The sequence below is a fragment of the Daucus carota genome, chromosome 1 (assembly GCF_001625215.2).
Source record: "Daucus carota subsp. sativus chromosome 1, DH1 v3.0, whole genome shotgun sequence".
Taxonomy (NCBI): domain Eukaryota; kingdom Viridiplantae; phylum Streptophyta; class Magnoliopsida; order Apiales; family Apiaceae; genus Daucus; species Daucus carota.
Window position 1 is genome coordinate 19,665,388 of NC_030381.2, and position 6,148 is coordinate 19,671,535.

At 31.9% G+C, this 6,148-nt stretch overlaps 1 long non-coding RNA gene across 1 annotated transcript; it reads left to right on the forward strand.

The window, feature by feature from the left end:
• The first annotated feature begins 458 nt into the window (after positions 1-458).
• LOC108196707 (uncharacterized) lies at positions 459-4,921 on the forward strand. The gene is made up of 8 exons (XR_001801836.2): positions 459-826; positions 1,783-1,883; positions 1,961-2,145; positions 2,966-3,022; positions 3,133-3,194; positions 3,347-3,438; positions 3,561-3,697; positions 4,538-4,921. It is a non-coding gene; the product is annotated as an uncharacterized LOC108196707 (long non-coding RNA).
• Positions 4,922-6,148: the final 1,227 nt, after the last annotated feature.

Sequence of the window (6,148 nt, forward strand, 5' to 3'; positions counted from 1 at the left end):
TGAGATGATGTTTGTGTTTTTATATACTTTATAGATATATATACTCTTTCAAGTCTTGAAAACTGCCTCTCTCAGTCTCTCCTTAAGCCTCCAGCTCCAGTAAGTACCTCTTTTCTCACTTATTGATTCAATTTGTTCTATACGTATATATGTTTGTGTTCAATTGATTTGATTATATTTTATTCTGCAAAATATAGTGTTATTAATTTGTTTAATTAGCATGGAATTGTCCACATATAGAGTTGAATTGTGAAATAAACGTATGAATCTGATGTTAAATATCTAGACAAATGTTTTTTTGTACAGGTATGGTTTTCTTAAAATAGGGCTGATTTTATATTCTCGAATCCTATGCGTGTTTTCCATGATTTAACTATCTCCTGGGTTTTTCTCTCTCTCTGCGTGTTAGCTTTATAAAGATGGAAACTTTAATTCCAGAAATGGTGTGGTTAATTATGAATGCCCGATTTATAATACTCTTAGGTGGATGTGTTTATAAATCTTTATACTTGATTGTAGAAAGACTATTATTTTATTATTTATTCCCACATTTGATCGAGATTAGATTATAGAGATTTTTGTGTGGGCCTGACGTTTTTATTTGCATTATGTAACATGATTTTTTTTACAATGTTTCTGTAGAAATCCTGAAGATGAGGAACTCCATCTTAGAGAAGCAAGTTGAAATGCAGAGGATGAAGCAAGTGAGCAAGTGTATCAAATAATCCGCTCGCAAGATTGAGGGTAAAAATTCTGAAGCTGTTGCAGGGTGTTACGAAAACTTTCAGCAATATCAATTAGAGTCCCTCTGGCTGATGATGTTAAGGTATATTATTAACTATTTTCTTTTTTATCACATATGAAATTTCTGAATTTTTGTTTTCAATCAACAATATATGAAAAAAAAAAGATTGCCCTGTCTTCTCAAGTAAAGTTATACCCCATTTTCCAACATATATTGTGTAAAGTTATACCGTGGAACATGGAACAGTACAAGTAGCCATGGTGTCCTTTTACGGTCCACCTTTAGCAGATGAGCCTGCAAATATTTGAAAGCATTAACGTTATGTTCTGTTTACTTATTGCAATTAGCAGAGATATACGGTGTTATTATGTTTAGGAGTTCTCATCATGCCAGCATGAATTAGATGCACATAAAGTCGACGAGATTTTTATTTGAGATTATAAATATTAATAAATCTCACATTTTAAGATACATGTCAAGTTGTGAAATAAGAGAGGAAATAATAAATAGAGAATGGAGGGAATAAGTGATTTTAAAAATACTAAATGCAATTTTGTAAGCATTTATTTTTAAAAAGGAGAGTAAATAAATGCAGTAAGTGCTGTTCCCGGTCTCTGTAAGCATTTATTTATTTGGACTTTTCTTCATGAAACTTTATTTTCCAGTTTTTAATGACTATATATTCTATGCTATTGTATTAATAGATATAGGCAGAAACACAAGAAAGTGAGCATCAGAGAAGTAAAACATTGTAGGCAGATGTTGGAAGACCTTCTTTACCTCTATAGCCATAATCCTCCAATTATACATAGAGATCTCAAGTGTGACACTATTTTTGTAAATGGTAATCAAGGGGAATTCAAGTGATCTTGGCCTTGCTGCAATACTATGCACATCACATACTGCTCACTGCATTGTTAAGTTCATGCACTTCGTATTTTAAGGTTCAAATAATTCATGTAAAGTGGATCTGTGCAAGTGAAAATTGGTTTGGTATATAGCATTTGGTGGAGGTTGATGTTCTTCTATTATTTCAGGAGCTTCACTAGGAATGTGCATGCACTATTCTTATCTCTTCACAGAAATAATGAAATTGTCTTTCAGCAATTGAGAAGCCTCAACCTATTATACCAGCAAGGTAGAACATCTTGCATTCCTCTATGATCTCTTCTACTGTCATTTGGTTACTAATTGTGCCCCTCGCATATTTTGCAGATCTATTTGTTTACTGGATTGCAAGAGGAGGCCTAATAAGTCGTTGCTCCTGGATTCTCCTGTTGTTATTGCTTTGTCTTTCTTCTCAACTAATGTCGTGAGCATCGAAGTCTCCCTTAATTTGCAGTTTCTCGAAAATCATCCAATACATGTCAAATTATCAAAATTAATTGAAATTGTGGCGGGTAAAGCTTCTTCCCTGTTTAGTTCTTTGCGGCTCTTTAATTAGTCTAATCCAAATGACTCCATTCATTGTATTAATTCTTCGTTTTAGAAATGCCCTGCACTTCCTGTTGTAATGTTTTGCAATTCGTTTAAGAAATGAACTATACTGTATCATATGCCACATCTTTGATGCGCTGGATGCCTATTTATTACCTAATTTATAAACATAATGTATGGCGGTTTTTTAGAAGAAATTATTAATTCATTGAATTATTTTAAGACAAGCTATTGATGCATTTATACACCGGTGTACATCTCTGCCCAAATGTATTATATTTTTAAATGGTGGTTCTGCTCTGCTAACAAAATATATGTTTACAATTTTTCTTATGCAGGATACTCCATAAATGCTTAATTAACGATTTAATTTCCAGCATACATTGTCATGATGAGAAGTTTAAATACACTGTACATTGATCTATAAAACTATTCTTTCATATTAGTATCATTCACTATTTTTACTCTTTTATAATGACTGTCAAGGACATCAGAAATCTTCTAATCAATAGTCAATTAGAAACATGACAAAACTTTTGGAAGTGATCCACCAATCTTATAAAAGAGTTGGTACATGCTATTTGAAAGTTGGCCAGATAAGTTGGGTATGCTCTCTGCAGCTCTGTGTTGATAACCACCCAGATTCCTCTATATGATTTTTTAAAAAGAGAGCTTGCTTTAATTTTCTAAGAATTCGTTTGAGTTGATAGATTTCATCTGTATATGTTTTGCACGTTAATTCTGTAGTAGTGGTTCTAAAACTTTCTTTCTGTGTATCTGCAGATAGTACAAGGATCGGAAACAAATAAATCTTGGCTTCCAAAACAAAGAATTGACGAGGTGTTTAGTTACCTTCAATTTATAGCTTTCTTTATTTGGCATGCTGAAATAGTTTTTTGGTTATATATGTATCAAACACTGATTAACCAAGCACAAAATTTTCCTTTAAGGTATTACTTGATTCCACGAAGGTCAAGAAATGGTTGGAGGAGAAAGAGGCTGAACAGGCTAGGTAAGTTCCACCAATTTGAGTCCACCATATTTGAAATGGCTGATGCTTCTGCAGTCGAGAAGCAATGGGGAAACCAGTTCAGTTTCTTAAATGTCTCAGTTCCAGAATTAAATTGAAAAGAATGTTCTCACCCGATTCAGTTTGTGTACAAGGCACAGAAAATCATCAAAAAAAGAGAGAATCTGCAGCTATCTTTCTCACTGGCAATTTATTAGAAACAATGAGGAGATATAGAGGTCCTGAGGTATGCACACTAAAGAGTATTAATCATATCAATAAAGGCTTCTGAATTTACACCATTAATTATATTACAAAAAATGATCTAGCATTTTCATTGTTTCAACAATGCTGAATTTTGTGAATCAGGCCACGGCTGAGTACATTCATAGCACGCTGAACATTAGATCATGACTATGTCAAATATGATCGGGTCAGTGGAACAAATGTCGCTAGCGGATCATCCGATTAAGGGCTTTTATTTCATGGTAGTTGGGGTTCCGCAGGTATGTATATGTCTTCTCAAGTTTTAGTATTATCAGCTCATAATTAAAATCTGCAACAGGCCTAGACAAGCATATACAGTCTTTAAAAAATGAGGAATGTGGTTCCTGAATATAAAATGGTGATATACTTGAACTTATTCATGTTTTCGCATAGGCCCTTAGCATAGGCTCAAGTTAAGTATTTTTCTTTTAAGATTTTTTCATTTCGCATAGGCTGCAGATGAAACAAATTTCAGAATTTCTTGCATGAGTAACAGCAAAATGGAAAAATAGTTATGAAAGCTTTGTTATCATTTAGTAAAACTCTTATAAGGAAATATTTGAAGGGGGGTTAAAGGAAAAATTAGAAGGCACTTTGACTATGAAATTATTTTCTTTTAATTATTTTTTACTTTATTCGTTGTTAAAAAGTTTTTTATTCTCTTCCACTGGCGATCACCAGATAATATATGTTTGTTGCATTAGTAAATGCAACTTGATGGAGATCACTGATCTCTTGCTTCAAAGATCTCTCCTTTATAAATGGACTATGGACTTGAAATCTCCAAAAGAAAATAAAAAGAAGTGAACTAAAAAGTGGCTACAAAAAGTGAAAGAAAAGTCACTGATAGCTGGCTTGGCTGGTATGGAAAACAATCAAACCTGCTCAGACCTACTGAATTTTTGATCCCATTACATGTTCATGGCTTCATGTTATGCAGTTTCTTCCCTAACAAATCCTATATTTTGGTACCAAGTACTTTTATTGCTTCTTTTTTTTTTATTATTCTGTTGAAAGTGTTCGTTGTTTAGAATGCCTGTTCTATATCATAATTTTTATTTTTATTTTTGCTTTGGCAGCTTCTGTTCCTCGGCGGTCTTCCTTTTCTTGAGAAACAAGCCTCTCACATTGCACACTTGATTGCTGGGAGATCTGGCAAGCATCTATTTAATTGATAAAGATGTTGACAGGCCTCTTCTCCAAATGGGTCATGACCTGGATGATCTTAAATTCATGTTAGCAAGGATTTAAGATCATCCATTATAAAGGATTTAGGATTCATGTTAGCAAGGTTAAGTGCTCTTTGATGTTTGTATGTAAACTTGGTTTTACGATTTTGATATGCCTAAATAGTTTTTCCTCAGCTGTCCTCATGTTTGTGTGTTTAACACTATGTAGTAAACTACGATACGAAAATGATGAGGGAACATCAACGGAGTTTTGCAAGTAATGCATTTTTCTAATACTCTTTCATATGTGCTACAAATAATGCATTTTTCTAATACTCTTTCATATGTGCTACAAATTGTGATGTAAGATACCGTATAGATTTTCTTATCCTAGGCATTTATTTTTATCATAAATTCACAGTGGGAGAGTAGTAATTCAATGTCAATTAAATTTTGTTTAGGTAGGAGTTGAATCAATTAACATCAAAAAGCAACAGATATTGATGGCTACTTTCAAATTCTGAAAGCAACTGATATTTTTTATTTATTATAAAAAACAACTAATATTTGGGTCTTGCCTTCCTATTTTTAAAAGACAATTTAAATTTCTATACTATATTTTGTATAATTTAATTTCTGTAAATTATATTTATAGTTATATATATTTGGGACACGTAACACGCTAACACGAAACGACTAAACGATAAGAAAAAAAATGGATATGGGTTCTCATTTTTTATGCACGAAAGTACACGATAGATTTCGTGTCGGATATGGGTTTTCATTTCGGGTACACGAAAGTAAACGAAATATTTCTACATAATTTTTATTATATATATATATATATATATATATTATAATATATTATATATATAATTGTGTAAAATTATACAGGGAAATTTTATATTAAAACTATTTTTGATTAAAATTATATTAATATATTTATATATAATCTACACGAAATAATTGCCACCTCTAATCGTACCAAATATTGGACTAATGAGATTAGCTCTATTATCAGATATTTTTCATTTTAGAATTTATTTTAGATGAGAACAAGAAATAGAAAAAAAAATTAAAATAATTTCCATCGAAAATCAAAAAACCTCAACTATAATCAAATACAAATTTAATCAAGCATATTTTTTTCAAAAACATTATTTTTCAACGCCCATGCGGAGCGGGCAAACATACTAGTTCTAATTAACTTAGTAATCTTGGGATATATGACAAGGATAGTAGCAACAGTAGAACTGTTCGAAACATCAGCAGAGCTCGAGTGTATACTTGAGAGTTCTAGTGTAGAAAACCAGCAGCTATGAGTTTGTAAAATTCACAGATTCTTCTTAATATAATTTACATATATTTTCACGGGTGGATCAAACAATCCACCTGTATTTTTAAATACTTGGTGTTCTTTGTTTACCGCAATTTGCTTGTGTTTGTATTCTTGAATCTTTTAATTTTAAAAGATTGTATTCAACCCCCCTTCTACAATCTTTCTTACAGTCTTGTGTAAAA